General features: G+C 35.2%; 1 pseudogene; it reads left to right on the top strand.

Annotated features, from left to right (window-relative positions):
- The first annotated feature begins 11,591 nt into the window (after window positions 1-11,591).
- The window catches only part of LOC102484124 (protein SET-like), a 20,739-nt pseudogene continuing 13,701 nt past the window's right edge, over window positions 11,592-18,629 (top strand).

Below are 18,629 nucleotides of genomic sequence, written 5' to 3'. Positions count from 1 at the left end.
AAAGAAAACCTCTCTCATATCACTCAGGCTTTATAGTGAAATCAACTCAGATATCTGTTTATTTCATTTTCTCTAGGTTGTAGCAATCATAATTGTAGAGCAAAAAAACCAGATATCAAGATTTATTTTGCTCTAGAGTATTTTATAGATAAAAATATTCAGAAATCAAAATTCAAAATAAAAATCAATAAAACTAATTTCTTAATATATTTAAGCTACATTTATCAATATATTTAAAGCATTAAGTAAAATTTAAATTCATAAACCTATAAATATTATATGTATATTCTAACTCTAATATAACTGATTTTATTGATATAATTACAATTTAAAAATAACAATATATAAATAAAGAAAATGTAATGAAATTGTAAAAATATATTTGATCTTTTAAAAATAATCATACAGGACAAGATGAATCATCCTTTAATTGCAAGTTTATTTTATTTTATTTTTTTATTTATTTATTTTTTTTGGAGAGATTTTCACTGTAGGGCACATGCGCTTGCCAGACAGACAGAGAGAGACATAGAGACAGAAAGCGAGAAATCACCCCCCAGGGGGGATGGTCACGCCGCAATCCCTTCTCCTCCATTCTCCTCTCGGGATCTTGGGCATGCACGCACACGCGCCCGGCGTGAGTTTTAAGCCACCGGGTCCGGGACGCGAACCGCGGTCGACTACGTGGGAGTCCAGCGACATAGCCATTATGCTAACTGCTGGTTCCCGCAAGTTTATTTTTTGAAAGTGTTTTTCAATGGCTGAAAAAGATTCTTTCTGAATTTATAGCAACTTGGGAAAATATTGAGAAGATTAAAATAAACTAAAACCAAATATATTCCTTCAACTCCATCATTTTTGAATAGCATAATCTTTTTTGTTTGATAATACTAAGAAAGCATTGTAATTTTTTTCTTCTAAAATGTCACCCATTTCTTTTTTTACTAGTTGTATGTAGTTTTATTTCAAAGAAAGGATTTTTTTCAGTTTATCTTTATTTCCTATGTTTTCAATGGATATAGATGAAAAATTCAATGAAATGTTTGTTTATCAGTAGCAGTACTGGAACATTCCAGTTCTATTTGTTTAGTGTGTGTGTGTGTGTGTGTGTGTGTGTGCTAGAGTAAGAATTAAGTTTTCAGTAACAGCTTTAATCTGTCAGTTCTCATTTCCTACTTCTCCTAGAATATCACAAAATTTTAGAAAAAGTTTAAGGTGAAAGAAACTGCACAATTTATCATTTTAAACCTAATATATAACTATCTGGGTAGAGATGATGTTTATTCAGAAAGGGATTTCATCACAAATTAATAAACTACCATTGATCTTGATCTTGAGAAGCTTTTATATTTGTCTGTATATTTCCTTTTTTCCAGATATTTTAATTTTTTTTTGTTTGACTTACAGTCTAGCATTATTTCATTTCTCCTTGGAAGATACCTTTTACAATAATATTTCTTAAAGAATTGTTCTAATGTTAATGAATTGCCTAAACTTTTGATTCTCTGGGAATGTCTTAGTTTATCCCTCCCTTTGGAAGAATAGTTTTGTCAAATACAGAATTCTAGTTTGACAGATTTCTTTTTCCCTTTAGCACTTCAATTATATCATACCACTGCCTTTTGGCCTATCAGGCTTCTGCTAAGAAATCTACTTACAATCTTATAAAGAATGCCCTGTATATAATATTTTCTTTCTTACTGCTTTCAGATAATCTTCATCTTCCTATCCTCCTTTTCTTCTTCTCCTTCTTTTTGTTCTTTGTTTTCTAAAATTTTCATTAGCAATTGTCTTGATGTGGTCTCTTTAAATTTATCTAGCTTGGAATGTATTGACCTTCTTGTATTTACATAGCCATACTTTTCTAAAAATTGGGGAAGTTTTTGGCTATTATTTTTTTCAATAAACTCTTTTTTTCTTTCTCTTTTTTCATTTAAAACTATTACAAATATATGTTGGTTGACTTGATTGTATCTTTTTTTTTTTTGGAGAGGTTTTTGCTATAGGGTGCGTGGGCTCGCCAGACAGACAGAGAGAGACAGAGAGACAGAAGGCGAGAAATGACCCCCCAGGGGGAATGGCCACGCCGCAATCCCTTCACTCCCTTCTCCTCCTCTCGGGATCTTGGGCACACACGCACACGCGCCCAACATGAGTTTTAAGCCACCGAGTCCAGGACGCAAACCGCAGTTGACTACGTGGGAGTACAGCGACATAGCCATTACACTAACTGCTGGTCCCTTGATTGCATCTTATAAGATTTTATGTCTTTGTTCTTCTTTATACATTTCTCTTTTTGTAACTTAGACTCAGTCATTTCTTTTTTGAGAGAGATTTTTACTATAGGGCATATATGCTCACCAGAGAGACAATTAGAGACAGAAAGTGAGAAATCACCCCCTGGGGAAATAACCATGCCACAATTCCTTCTTCATTCTCCTCTTGGGATTTTGGGAATGCACACATAGGTACCTGGAGTGTTTTAAGCTGCTGGGTCTGGGACTCAAATTTTGTAGACTACTTGAGAGTTCAGCGATGTAACGTTATACCATTTGTTTGTCTCAAGTAATTTCAAATGACACATCTTCAAATTCATTGATTCCTCCTTTTGGCTTTTTGAATCTGCTTTTGAACTTCTCTCATGAATCTTTCAATTCAGTTATTATGTTTTTCAGATTCATAATTTCCATTTGGTTGCTTGCTTGCTTTCTATCCTTTGCCGAACTCCCTCACTCCCTCCCTTCTTTCCTTCCTTCCTTCCTTCCTTCCTTCCTTCCTTCCTTCCTTCCTTCCTTTCTTCCTTCCTTCCTTCCTTCCATCAATATATCTGTGATGTCTATCTTTGTTGATATTCTCATTTCATTCAAATTCTCATTTTCCTAATTACTTTTAGTCCTTTTCTTATGCTCCCATTTAGCTTTGAGCATATTTAAAACAGTTTTTAAAGAGTCTTTGTCTAGTAAGTCTAAAGCCTGTATTTCTTCAGGGGCAATTTCAGGAGGCTTATAGTATTCCTTTGCATGAGATAAATTTTCCTGTTTTAATCTATGCCCCTTCTAATCTTTTGTAAAAATCAGGACACTTAAAAAAATACCAATTTATATTAATATTTGAAAACTGATTGTATGCTTAGGGTAAAACCTTACTGATAGATTCAGTGTGAAAGTTTACTCTGTCTTCTTAGTCCTGTTTTGGAAATCTTCATTAGACAAGTATGAATGCTTAGCCTTCAGTTTTTCAGTTTACATGACTGTTTTTCGATTTCCTAAGGTGTCTCACCTCTGCTTCTTGTTGGGACTCTAGCTGTTTTAGTGTATTCATTTGTCCTTAATCCATTGTATAGACTCTCTGGATTTGTAGTTCCCTTATAGTTTATGCAAGTCATGCTTACTACTTTTCAGTTTTTCCTAGCCTGATATATGAACCACTTTTGTCTCTCTAAGCTCTGAAATGAGTGGCACATTGCTAAGACCCTCAGTAAGCTCACAAACAGATTAGCAAATTGCAAATTTGGCCTCCTCTGTTTTGTCTATTTTATGGGAATGTGACTAGAAACTGATCAATTTACTGTTTCCACCAAACTAAATCGATCATGAGTTACTAAACTATGCCATAAAATTTCCTGCCCTTTTAAATGTGGCTTTTTTCCTGATCAGACATTTCCTTGGTTGCTGTAGATATTTTCACTTAATTTCAGAGCTTCTATAAAATTATTTAAGCCAGTTTCTAGTTGTTTACTTAGAGTTTCCATAGGGGAAACAAGAGCTTGAACCATCTTAGTGTGCTGTTTTGCTAATCTTCCTGATTGCAGAATTAAAACAAACAAATGAACAAAAGCCTAATAGAGATGTCTTTGGAATATCACTGATGTGGTTTCTCTGGTCTCTAATCATATAGCTACTTCCTCAGACTTGACTTTCTTTCTCTGTGGCTGACCTCTTAGCTGTTACATCTGATGTATCTGACCAGTGTGGCTTCAATATACCCCTGCTGCATTTGAATTTTCTATGAGGAAATTCAGGATCATTAACTCTTGGCAGCTTCTGTCCGCTAGCCAGAGGCTATCTTGAGGCATCTTTATTTGTCTTTTTGGCAAATAGAGAATGGTAGGCTTATGGAGATAGAGTTATTCACCTACCTCCGATGAATTTTGCCACTAGTTTGCTTTTCTTTGGGGGACATTCAAGTGTGGAAGGATTGAAGTGGGTAACAAGGTGGGTAATAGAATAGCACAAACATAGAAGTTCTTAAGTAGTTTTTGTTGAAGGTTTCAGAGATGGGAGATTTGAAGAAGCAGGAAAAGCAGAAAGGTAGACAAACTTATTGACATGTTCAAAGTAATGTTATTTCCTCTATTCCTCTGCCATAATTAATATTACCAAATTACATGCTCTACTAAAATACCAACTGTTAGTATGAGAATCTCTAGAGGCCTAATATCTGATTCATCTTTGAACTTTCAGTATCTAGCAAGATACATGAAGTGTATAATTGGTGCTCATTACATGTTCAACTGAAATCTCAATTATTTAGTTAAAAGAGTGGTTCTTGAGATCATCAGATGGCATAATGATTATGTCATTGTTCTCCCATGTAGTTGACTGCAGTTCAAGTCCCAGACCTGGTGGCTTAAAACTCATACCAGTTTCCTGTGTGTGTGTGCCCAAAATCCCAAGAGAAGAATGGAGAGAGGATTACAGCATGGCCATCCCCTCTGGGGGAGGTAACTTTTTGTTTTTTGTCTGTTTCTCTCTGTCTCTCTGGCAAGCACATGCACCCTATTGCAAAAACCTCTCTCTCTCTCTCAAAAAAAAAAAAAAAAAAAAAGGTTCTAGATCATTCTCAATGGCATAACAATAAAAAAAAAAAAAAACCACAATGGTGAGGCCATGGAGGGGTGGGAAGGTCCTTGGTTTGTGTTTCAAAGTCTCCTTGTGCACAATGTGTTCACATGCATGTGCCTGTGGGTCTGACTAGCTGAGGTTGCAGGTAAGATTGCAATGTGAAGACCTGTTGGAGATGAATGTTCAACTCTCTGACTCTTTCATGGAAGAAATTTTAAAAAGTACCTATTTAAATTAAATTTTAAAAAGGAAGACTTGTTCTGAAAGTAGACCTTTAATAAGTACCTTCCCCATAAAAATAGATTTTTACTTTTAGTGTCACATGTTTTCATAAAGAATACATCAGCCACATATAATATGAAGCATATACAAAAATGTTTTTTTAAAAAAACTACTATTGGGATAAGCAGATGGCATAATTGTTACATCACTGGACTCCCAAGTAGTTGAACACAGTTCAAGTACCAGACCCGGTAGCTTAAAACTCACACCGGGCATGTGTGTGTGCGTGTGCTCCAAATCCCAAGAGGATAATAGAGAAGAAAGGATTGCAGCATGGCCATCCCACTTAGGGTCTGAGTTCTCACTTTCCCTCTTTTTGTCTCTCTCCAGCCAGTACATGTGTTGTATGGTAAAACAAACAAACAAACAAACAAAAAAACCCAACAGTGTTCTGTGTAAGAAAACACCTTGTACATAGCAGCAAATCTGAGTTCTAGTCTTTGCTCTTACACCTTTTATTAAAAGACATGGTTTAAAGAAATCCAACTCTTCATTTTATCAACTATAAGAGATAATTGCAGTTGCCTTACAACTGTCTAGTTTTGGGGGGGAAGAGGAAGCTTAGAGGAGGTTATAAAAGCCTGTGTGAGGAGCTGCTATAAAGCAAATCTATTGTACTGATTTTTCCCTTGGCCCTGTCTTTGTTGTTCCTTGTTCCACTCACTTTGTTGGAGGAAACAGACACACCATGGATCAGAGGGTAAAATCTGTAGTGACCAGTGCTTAAGGTAGTAGCCCTCAAAAAGGATAGATTGCCACCAAATCTTTATGTCTTATAAACAAGGGCGTATGGAGAGCTGGCGTGTGTGTGTGTGTGTGTGTTTGTGTGTTAGTAGATTAAACAATCCTCTTGGGGCTTTTCAAAATATTTAACATCTAAAGTCCTTCCTATGGCCTTCAAGACCCTTTCCCTTGTTGGGACAAGCAGGTGGTGTGGTTGTTGGGGCTCTGGATTCCCACGTGGCCGACCATGGTTTGAATCTTGGATCTGGCATCTTGCTTTCTCACTCTCTCCCTTTCTCTCTCTCTCTCTGGTCAAATTGAAGAATAATAGATAACTAACTAACTAAATAAATAAATAAATAAAATTAAATATTTGTTTTTTAAAAGATCCTTCCATTGCTTCAGATTTATTTCCTCCTCTGTCCTTTCTACTCCTGAATTGTTGCTGTTTCACACACATTTCATGTTCATACCCTGCTTGGGGCTATTTGTTTCTCTTCTTCCTACAGGATCTCAAGCCTAACAATTGTACAACTCATACTCTTTATCCAGGTTTCTATTCAAAGAAAGTAGAGATCTTCTTTCAAGAGATCTTCCCTAATCATCTACTTGAAATAATACTCTCTTTCTCTCTAAACCCATGATTCTCCTTTATTTTTCCTCATAGTAATAAATGCTACCTATATTTGATTATTTGTAACTTTTCATTATTTGTAACTCCCACTAAAATATAAATAAACTGCAGGAAGTCTGGGACTATGTTTTCATTTTTCTGTTTAGTGACTGGTTCTTTGTAGGTGCTCAATAAATAATTACTGAAAGAATAAATGACTGACTGAATAATAAGCAAAATTATATTATATTCCATGTACTCCAAATAAAATTTGAAGCCAAGTCTACACTTCTGGAAAGGTTTCATCCCTTCTAGATTAAACACCTGATCACTTTAATAGCACTTAGCTTTTCTACTTTTAATAATAGCCTACTCTTTTGCTCTTACCTCAAAAGCCTGGATGGATTCTTTTAAGCCATTGCTTTGAAGGCATTTGTATATTTTTCTAAAGATGCTTAATGAGTTGGAAATAACCATGCATAGAGCACTTTTCTAATAACCTTTACAAAGTTAGCTTTTGCAATTTAGAATTCTTGTTAGGTAACTCAGAAAATGTTTTCATTTATATTAGATTGTTTCTAACTCAGATGATTTGCAAAGCTACTTTTCAAGTAATTTAAAGTATGAGATTATAATAAAGTGATAAGACACAGAACAATGAATGAAAGAAATTCAAACTGGGCATTTGTGGACTTGCACAGGCAGTTTTGTTGGCCACTTCACCACAGAAGCAGGAAGAAGTAACTATTACCTGGATGTATGAGCTACTGTCTTGGCTGCTAGTACAGCTGTTTTAGGTTGAGAAAGCAAAACTCATTATAATTAGTGAGATTTCAGATTCTAGAGCCCTAAACACTTATGAGAGTAGCTGCTCTATAAGCTGAGGAAAAATGAGAGTAAATAGGGAATTATAGAGATCTTAGCACTGTTGTGTTGGCTCTGACTTTGCTAGCACAGTGGTGCTGAGTTTTGTATTACTGCAGTAATTTTTTAGCTATAGGATATGGCAATGTGTGCTGAGATACAAGAGCGAGGAACAAAGGAGAGAAGTCTATAATCCTCTATGAGGTAGACTGAGTGTTCATAAAAATGTAGTTAAATAGATGTGACTGTGTTTGTTCCTTAGTTAAAAGAAAAGCTATAGACCTAGCATCTGGACATTTTACAAAGGGTAGAATCACCTTCAAGAATGATAATAAAAAAGGCATGCAGAGTGAAAGGCAAGGTATCATGTAAATATTTTCCTCTGTAATCTGTTTTACTATCTTCTTACAATTGAGAAGTAAAATTTACTTCCAGGTTTGGCTAGGAAAACATTTACCCTAATTTCCTTTGTTTGATTTCTTCTTTTAAAAAGACAGACAACTTTGAAAGGAACATTAGCCTTGGAAGTTATGCTAGGAAGTTACTTGCTGAGCTCTGATATGACAACGGAGAGAGTTGCTGTGAGCCAATCAGGTGCTGCCTGTGGAGATGTTTTTGTTTGCAGCATTTTCACACATATTTATTCAATAAAGCTTTTGTTTTCCTGACATTGGAAAGCAGCGTAGTGCATTATGCTGTGATTTTGAAGTGACAGTGCCAGTAGGACTAGGGTAAAAGATTTGAAGTGAATTGAAGCTGAAACCAAAAGCTTTGTTTTTGCTTAGTTAAGAAGGAAAGTTAAATTGAAGATTTTTTTTCCTATTTCTCCCACCACTGGAAAAAAAAAGAGAGAGAGAGAGAGAGAGAGAGAGAGAGAACAACAACAACAGCCAAACCAAACCTGTATCCTCTTGCACTATTATTAATGAGAGAATATCATTCCAAATATATTTCTGTATTTCTGGAGTAAGCTAAGAATATTGTTACAACCAGTTTTTTATCATAAATGATTTTAAAACTTCATGATAAGCTACATGTATACACATGTACATGGGGTGGGGGGAGAAAGAGATGAAAGAAGAGAGGAGAGAGAGAATAATACATGCACAGACCATGCCCATCAGGATCCTGGGCATTGTCACAGGTGTTCAGGATTCAATTATTTCTTAATGACAGGGAATACATATTTAATTTTTAATCTAAGTCATTTTTTGGGGGGGAGTAGAGGTTTGTGAGTTAGGGCATATGTGCTCATCAGAAAGAGAGAGAGAGAGAGACAGAGACAGAGATAGTGAGAGGAAAGTGAGAAATCACCCCCCCTCAGGGGAATGGTTACAGTAAAATCCCTTCTTCTCCATTCTCCTCCCAGGATCTTGGGCATACATGTATGTGAACCTGGCAAGAGTTTCAAGACAGTGGGTCTAGGACTTGAACCATGGTCGGCCATGTGAGAGTCCAGTGACATAACCACTATGCCATCATCTGGCCCATAAGTCAATCTATTATAGTTTTATCCTGACCTTCTGAAAAGTGTCTATTTAAATGGCACAAAGTGATACATACCAGTAAAAAACAAAGTCTGTTATCAGGATTCATAAGGTAAATACAGAATCACAATACCTTTATTTCTCATAGCTGAATTTGATTTTTAAATCTTGGGACAAACAGGTGGAATAGTGGTTAAGGCTCTGGACTCCCACATGATGGACCATGGTTCAAGTCCCAGACCCTGTGGCTTGAAACTCATGTGGGTATGTGTGCATATATACCCAAGATCCTGAGAGAAGAATGGAGGAGAAGGGGTTAAGGCATGCCCATCCCTTTTGTGGGGTGATTTCTTACTTTCTATCTCTCTGTCTTTCTGTCTTTGATGAGCACATGCTCCCTATAGCAAAAATCACTCTCAAAAAAAAAAAAAAAACTTTGATGTTCAAAAGATAAGCAAAAACCATGATGAGCCTATTACAATACAATTTTTTCTACCTTTGGCATGATGTTCTGATTGACTAGTGTGTCAAGGAACCACTATAGGACTTTAGGTTCTTTAATAGAAAGAGGGGACTAGGACCAGCAGGTGGAGTGAAGATTATGTTGCTGGACACCCACGTAATCAACTGAAGTTTGAGTCCTGGACCAGGCAGCTTAAAACTCACACTGGGCACATGTGTATATGTGCCCAAAATCCTGAGAGGAAAATGGAGGAGAAGGAATTGTGGTGTGGGCATCCCCCCCCCGGGGGATAATTTCTCACTTTCTCTCCAGTGAGCACATGAGCCATATAGTAAAAACTTTCTCTGCCTCCCGCAAAAAAAAAAAAAAAAAAAAGAAAACACAGAATGAGGGGACACTAAATCATAGTATTTCTTGTATGTCTTTCTGTTCTAATACTTCAGGAAATAGGTAATTCAGGAGTTGCAAAGGGCCTTTCAATAATATATTAGTTAGAAATTTGTTATTGATGGTTCATTTTTATAAAATAGAATGTAACCTGAAAGTTTTTATTTAGCAAATGTAAAGTTACATTTATTACTGATCTTTATAGTCCTAAAAGGGTGGAGGTAAGTAATTTTGATAATGCTGCACAGTCCCATATTTTTCTTTATATTGTAATGCTCACATTATTTGGTAATTATTTTATACGCCCCTGTTCTCCAGCAAATTCCATTGATTTCTTTCATTAATGGTATGTTAAGTTTTCTCCCACTTCTCTATTATATTCCATTGATTTCTTTCATTAATGTATGTTAAAGTTTCTTATACCTTAAAAAAAATGACCCATAATGATTTTCTTTCATTACTTCTCTTCAAATACAAGAATATGATTAGTGTTACATTATCTTCCTGATATTTTTAGTTACCAATTGGTAGTCACTACTCAGTTTTTAAATGTATTATCAATGGCATTTGACTTTATAAATTACATTCTACCTTTTTGAAATTTGTTCCCAGTCATTTTCAGTATTCTTTGCTCTTCCCCCAACTTACACTAGACAAGAGAAACTTTGATATTCTTTGAAAGATGAGGCTTGGTGACTGAACTTTTCCCCAGCCTCCTAATTCATACACTGGAGCTCCATAACTACCAGGAAACTTATGTTGCCCAAATTATTACCTATACTCTATCTACCTTCTGTTAAACTCCACGTAGACACTTCACTGGCACCTCAATCTCAGCATATTCACAACAGAATTGATGGTATCTTTTCCACAAATTCTAAAGACACATATCTATAACCTTGTCAAATTTTCTTTCTGTAGTACATTCTGAATCTAGTCCTTAGTCCCAACTGTATTCTAAATCATAGAATCTACCTGCTCTAGTCTCAAAGTGATAACCTCTCAATATTGCTTTGGTTTAGACCTCATCACTTCTCCCTGGAACTATTATATTGTGATTTTTCAGATTTTTGTATATACATTTTGCCCTCCTGTTTATTTACCATAGTGCAATCAAAAAATTATTTACAACTACAGAACTGAGAATATATTCACATCATATAAACTCTTTCAGTGTTTCCTGTTGACTTCCAGACAAGTCTAAACAGCAGGACTTGGAAGTTCTTTTCTTCTCTTCAATTATTTTAACTCTGTCTGTTGGACTTCTCCACCTTAGAATCTGTACTAAAAATACACAAAATACGTAAAATTCTCCCAAAATTGGGCATCCTGTTCTGTATCTCTGTTCCTATACTGTTTCTTTTACATAGGTTGTCCTAGCCTGATGAATTTCCATTTATCCTGTAAAACCCAACCAACTATGTAAACCTTTTTATGATACTTTCAATAAGCACAACAGATTGTTCTCTGCTTGAGTTTCCAGAGGCTATTCCCCTCTGCCTTGTCCAGATCTCAGTCATTTATCTGTCATCGAACATGTTTTTTTGTTTGTTTGTTGCATTTTTTTGTTGTTGTTCATTTTTTTTTTCAAGCTGCCGGTTCCAGAACTCAAACTGTGGTTGGCCATTTGGCCATGTCAGAGTCCAGTGCCCTTAACCACCAGGCCACCAGCCAGGCCCTGGACATGTATTCTTATTTGAATCTCCAGTGCTTCTACTGTCTGTGATACAAGTAATTATTCAATATACATTGGGTGGTCAAAATACCAAAGTAGTAGTCAAGAAAATAGTTGATACATATGATTAATAATACAAAAATATTTGCTGATAATTTTGTGATATTTCCTTGTGGCCCTAACCTCCCATAAAAACAATCTGTGAAGAAAGGAATAAAATAAGAATAGGCTGGTATTAAAATCCTGAGAAATGATGTGGCTGTTGATGGGAAAAGATCAAGAGGAGGAAGCTGGAATATTTTGGGCACTTCTGAAGAGGAGATGGAGACCATCTGGAGAAGAGGATGCTGCAGGAATGAGTGCCAGGACAAAGATAAAAGTGAATGGGAAGGAAATGGTGGCTGAACAACATCAAAGAAGCAACTCTACTCCCAAACTGAACAAGTAACTGCGCTTGCTCTGGCAGGGATGCAAGTGGGTGGCATTGGGTGATCTATCCTGACAGTTAGACAAGAACTATTGAAAGGGGTCATAATTTGGCATAAAACAGGTTCCTTTAGTGTAGCTGATCTTATGTAATTAGGACAAGGTCACAGGAAGCAAGAGGATATGCTATAATGTTTCAATTTTTGTTTATGTACAAATGTACCTTAAGTGTGCGTTTTCTATGTTAAATAACACTAACAGACTATTAATTTAAAAAGTCCTTCTTATTTTTTAAAAATATGTCGTTGCTTTTCCTTTTTTAAAAGACAAATTCACCTAACTCCTGCAAGGACACCAAACGCATTACGTACATGATATTCATCCTTTCTGAAAACAATCATCTTATGTTCTGCCTCAGATTATTCTTAGCAGAGCTCAGGTAGACCTGTGTGTGGACAGGAAGCTCATTTGATTAAAACAAGACACTGTATTTGGCTTAGGAAAAAATAACTATAGGTTCAAATATTCTCTTCACCCATTCATTTGTAATTAATTGCTATTGATAGATTGAAAGTTTGAGAGCAACAGGAAGTGTAAATAATATTGGAAGAAGGAAAAGAGTAGTGTTAATAATAACAGTTGCAGATGGTTAACGTTTTCCCTGGAAAGCATTGTTTTAAATTTCTCTTAAATCTTGCCAGATTTGGGGAGATTGTTTGATCTTAAGTAGAACATGTTACCACTATTTCAATGATAGTAAATGTTGTTGAAACATTTGCAAAATAAAGATCAATACACTGGAAATGTATGAACTTATATGCTTAGGTGATAAATCCAAAAGTGCAATAAAGAAGTTACTTTTGTGTGGTTATGTTTCCAGAAAATCAAGTTAAATTCTTCAAAGTATTTACACAACATCCATGGTTTAAGTAGTGATTTTTCTTGGACAGAAAAGACTTTTGAAATGCATGTACGGCAAGTAGATTTTCCTTTTCATACTTGCAATTAATACTTTCTCTTACTTTTTAAACAATGACAAAACCAGAGTTCAAATCAGTAATTCATATGAGAGTGATCTAGATGCTAAGATAATCTAATAGTATTATTGCAAAATAAATATTTGAGTATGTCCTATAACGTTTGGTTGGTTTATAGCTCATTGGTACACAATTGTGAAGTGGCAAAATGTTTATTATTGTGTAAATTCAGGTTTTTTTTTTTCTGTCTATTCATCAGTGGAATTTTAGAAAAAGAAATAGCTATATTATTTCAACTTGTGGAACATTTATCATTGAGAATGTGGTACCCAAACCAATTAGTGTTAATCCGTTAGTAGTGTTGAATAGTGACAAAAAAAGAAAGAAAAGGGAACCAGCAGTTAGCATAATGGCTATGTCGCTGGACTCCCATGTAGTCGACCACGGTTCATGTCCCATACCCGGTGGGTTAAAACTCACGCCGTGCCCAAGATCCCGAGAGGAGAATGGAGGAGAAGGGATTGCGGTGTGACCATCCCCCTGGGGGGTGATTTCTCGCTTTCTGTCTCTATGTCTCTCTCTGTCTGTCTGGTGAGCGCACGCGCCCTACAGTGAAAATCTCTCCAAAAAAAAAAAAAAAAAGAAAAGAAAAGAAAAGAAAGCAAAGCACAAGCTAAACAACAAAATACTGCTCAATAATGTTAGGATATTAACGGTATTCTCTATTGATATGAGTAGAGGGTTAGCATTTAAAATCTCTTCTCAAAGTCAATTCCATTTTGGTCTATTTGCAAATTTAAATAAAAACAGTAGGTTAATACTGGGTATTACTTTAGCCATTTGATCTATTAAAGAATAAGAGGACATATCTAATATAATTTTGAAAACTCTTTTAGAGTAAGAGGGTTAATTCTAAAAAAATTCTTTGGAATTTTTCCTCTTGAATTTATAGTTACAAATTTATATTCCCCTTGTGAACTAGAGAAGATCTGTGCTCTGTTCAAATTACTGGTCAATATGTCAGTCAGATCATATGCCACTAATCAGATGCTAAAAAGTGCTTCTGAGGAACAGGGGGATTTCTTTAATAAGGCATAAAATGCTTTTTAATCCATTTCTCACTTGTTAAAAGCCGTATGATTCTCACAGAATATTCTATCATGATGTGGTTCTAATTCTTTATGAGAAGGAAAAACACATGGTGAAATTCTGATATAAATGTTCAAAATTAGGTCTAGGTAGTTTCCTCAACAGCAGGAGTATTCAAAATCTTGGCTAAAAACAGGGCTCTTCTGGGACTACTCAGACCAGTAAATCAGGTAAGATTTTTAAGGAAAGCTGTAAAAATATTCCAGAAACTCTTTTATGAATTAAGTTTTCAAAACTTGTCTTTGACCTCTAAAGAATTAAAATTCTCATATTCTGAATCAAGTCCACCAACTCCATAATACCAAACCGATGAGTAATTGTGGGAACCCTACAAGGAAATAAAGATAATATTGCCTTGTAGAAGAGAATGCTTTATTTTTCATGTGAAATTTGGTTGCCTCTGGGAGTAAGAACAAATGAGCAATCTTTCCACATTTCTAGTTACGTCATTTATCCCATCATTTCTTTATCAGTCTTTGTTCCCATTTGACCATAGTGACTAAATTGAGTTCAATTTCACTGTAGATAAATGCTAGAGTTACAACAGTGTGAAAAATCCCAAGGCCTATGAGAAGGGCTAAAGATGGGTACAAGGTGATGATAAGGTCTATATCAATCTATCTGCTGCATGGAAAACGGAGGAGAGCAAGAGATGAGCAAGTAGATCAAATAGTATCAACTGCATAATGATCATGTGGGATGATGCCAGCTTGGATAAGGGTGGTAGAACTGGGATTGAAAATATGCTTTATGAGTAAATTTGTAAGACATTATGTTGGGTTGGACATGGGGCATGAAGAGAGATTGAAATCATGAGTGGTGTTTTGAATTACTCAGTAGATGATAGATCATACTGGAAGCAGGTCAAGATGAAACAAGATAAGGATAACAGCAATTTGGCTGAAAGCAATTGGGACATATTAAATCTTTTCCACCTTTATATTTCAGATTCTCTTCACATAGCAATGCCCCAGGAAAAGGTAACTATGTAAGTTAATTAGTAAGGATATGATCCCTATCTTTTTATTTAATCTCAGAGTGATGACTTTTTTTCAAGACCTCCTGTGCATGTGTATATATCATAAACACACACATCCACTCGCCCAGATATACACATAGCCTGTCTACTTATGTAATGATAGAGGAAAAAAAAAAAGACTACATTTCTCAATATGCCATCACTCTATATAAAGCTATAGAGAAATTTAAGCATGGGGCTTTTCTCAATTAAGATTTGTATAATTGATTTATAATTTATATAATTAATTATGTAAGTCAATGGCTTTCTCAACAGTTATGAATAAATACTTATATTCAAAACCACCCAAAGAATATCTTTGTCTCATTTTGTGTCATATTTTATTTGCTTATTGTAAGTTTTCAAAATATATTTTTTACACTTGATTAATGGTCCATATATAAAATCTTCGTTGTATAGTCTAATAGACTTTGCTATCATGTTACTTCAAGGATTTGAGTGCAAGAAGTTTCACAAATGCTTGTCTATTCATAAGTTTTAGAATTTCCTTCTCTCAGAGAATGTATGTTTGTTTATTCTGAATGAACTTTAAAAGAATACTTTCTGATTCGAGGGCTTAAAAACAGTGAAAATAGTTATGGATGCTGGAAACAGTGTGGAAGGAGGGCGGGAAAAGGGAAGAATACAGGGAAGTAAATCAGGGAGAAAAAATAGAGAGGCAAGACATTTGTGGGACACAGAAATGGTCTATTACTATTGATGATAACATGTACAGGATTCTCAACTGCACCTGTCTGAGTATTTCATGTTGGGTAAATTCTCTTCACAAGCCAAATGTTGTATAGCAATTGAGTGTTTAAAAAGTAATAAGAATAATAAAAACAAAATAAATTTAAAAAAGAAAGAAAAATATTCTACCTTAAAAAAAAAGAATGCTTTCTATATCCTCCAGCCCATTAATAAATGTTTCAAAAAAATTGACAGATGCTTGCCCCTTTAACCCATGAATTCTTTTTTAAACAAAAAGTGAACTTAAGAACTATATCAAATCTATCTAAACAATTTTGGGAAAAAAAGTTAATTATTTGGTTCTATGTGTGCTGAGAGACTGATATAAAATTGTTATAATTATTTGAAAACTTTATCAAGAAAAGTGGATTTGAAGATTCGGGTTTTAAAAAAAATAAAGATTTAGGTTCTTATTTCAAAATGCATCATGTCCATAGTTCTTGGCATAGTATTTAAAGTGTTTGATAGCATTCCACTAGGCTCTTTTTTTCTTTTCCTTTTTTTTTGTAGAGGTTTTTGCTATAGGGTGCGTGCGCTCACCAGACAGACAGAGACAGAGACAGAAAGCGAGAAATCACTCCCCAGGGGGGATGGTCATGCCGCAATCCCTTCTCCTTCATTCTCCTCTCAGGATCTTGGGCATGCACGCACATGCGCCCGGTGTGATTTTAAGCCACCGGGTCCGGGATTCGAACCGCGGTCGACTACGTGGGAGTCCAGCGACATAGCCATTACACTAACTGCTGGTCCCTAGGCTCCTTTTTTGTCTTGACCCTCATCTACTCCTTTCTCTACAAGCCTGTGCTCCAGACAATCTAGACTGCTTATCATTTCTTATTTTTCCTAATCCTGGTTTATAGCAGCGGAATTCTTTAGCTTTCTTATTAAATTACTTTTTAAAAAGAATTATTTTATGTAACTTTATTTTAATTTAACCAGAGAGGGACAGAGAGAGAGAGAAAGAGAGAGAGAGAGAGAGAGAGAGAGAGAGAGAGAATGGGAGAGAAAGCAAGCCACCAGGTTCAAGACTCAAATTACGGTTAGCCATATGGGAGTCCAGTGCCCATAACCACCATGGCACATGCTGGCTTCTTAAATTACTTTTTTTGTATTCTTTCTTAAACTCTCCTATTCAAAACCCTCAAATTTTGGTAACTTTTCTTTCAAGATCTAGCTCAGAAGCTACTTTTACCATAATGTTTTGCATTTTTCTTAGGGCACTTTTCAGAATTTACATACTTATACTTCAGCCTTGTAAAACACCTACTTCTTTTTGTATTCCTCATTGTGACTATCATATGACTTGCACATATCATGCAATCAATAAATTATTTTTTAATTAAATTGAATCATCCCCACTGACAACAACTATTTACGTAAGGCATTTGGAAATTATTCAAATCACGGAATCATCTTCTTTGCATAGAAAAAGGTACTGTACCAGGCTCTCCCTATTATATTGCCTCATTAGGCTTCATTCATCAAACATGGGTTGAACACCTACTAATTGCAGTGTGCTGTGCTACTCTGTCCTGTAAACAGGACCAAATATAATTACATAATCATGTGTCAGGAAATTATATAATTATGTGTATCTCACATATTCAAAATAAATTTCTAAAATAAAATAATTAGGCTAACTTGATATCAATTAAATCTTCTCCAAATAAGGACTGAATATTCAGCTTTGTTCAATCTCATGTAAATGCTGATAAAGAGAGTTAATCCTTCCACTTGAGAAAAACAATTAACACATATCTAACCCAGGCACTCATTTATTCAATAACTTTCTCGACCAAATTCAGAAATGAAAAATTTGTTTCTTCTCAGCTCTTTGGTTATTTTTCAAAAATGCTTGTAAGCAGTTCACTTTAGAGTCTCTGATTTTAGGTTCATCTTTTAGGTTTGGTTATAAACAGGAGCAGAAATAGAGCTGAAGCCTCAGAAGCAGCAAACAATTGTGGAAAATCTGTGAAGTAATATCCTTGCAACATTTTCCAGCCTACTTTTCAGGACCCTTGGGATTCAGATAAGCATTAGGTATGTGTCCAAAACAAACCAGTGAGGTTTTTAAGCCACTGCCCATCTTTAGTGTAACTTTTTCACAAATGATTAATTTAATAGGATACTTTGTGTGTGTGTGTGTGTGTGTTTGTGTGTGTGTGTGTGTGTGTGGTTAAAAATCATAGGAGAGGGGAGACTATACCTGGGTATGTGTTTTGAAAATTCTCTGTTTTAATTTAAAATTTCTGGGCAGCACCACATTCATAAAATGACCACACTGTGATATGTAAGCCAAAAAGCATAAGAAGTGCATTATGGGTAAGGAGTTTATTTTTGTTATTCTTTTGAAATCTTCAGCTGGTATTAAAAACAGATCTTTTGAGCTAGAACAACAGTTGTACAGGTAGACTTCCTACTTTTGGAAAAGATCTGGTCTTTAGCTTATGGGAACCGAGCCGAAGCAGATGTGAAAAGTTCAACTAAAGGAAGAACAGATTAAACGCACTTTTGTGGTTGAAAAACCAAAACAGATGTTATTATTAAACCACGAAAACCTGGGCGCATTTAAGTAACACTAGGTGTTTGCATTTTAAAATTGTATTTGAAATAATTAAGACATTTAAAGCCATAGAGGCTATTATACCACAAAACTCTTAATCTTCAAATCGAGGAGTTTGATATTAAAAAAACTCAGGAACACTGAGTCTCTGTCATGGTGCTTGTCACATGAAGATGAGAAAGAAAATATCTGACAATTAGACAAAAGCCATTTGATGATTTAAAAATCATTTATTCAAAAACATTTTGAAAACAATCATTTGCATAATTTTAAAAAGTCCTTAGAGAATAACCCTGAAAAGTCCAGATTAGTGTTGTTACGATGTAAATCTTGGAGGGATAAAGTCAGAGAGCAGAATCTGATGATGCCAATATATAAATTCACAGGCCATTGGTCAACTTATTGGAA

The sequence above is a fragment of the Tupaia chinensis genome, unplaced genomic scaffold, assembly GCF_000334495.1.
Source record: "Tupaia chinensis unplaced genomic scaffold, TupChi_1.0 Scaffold000638_1, whole genome shotgun sequence".
NCBI lineage: Eukaryota > Metazoa > Chordata > Mammalia > Scandentia > Tupaiidae > Tupaia > Tupaia belangeri.
The sequence above is the reverse complement of the archived record's forward strand: the minus strand, read 5'-3'. Positions and strand labels throughout refer to the sequence as shown.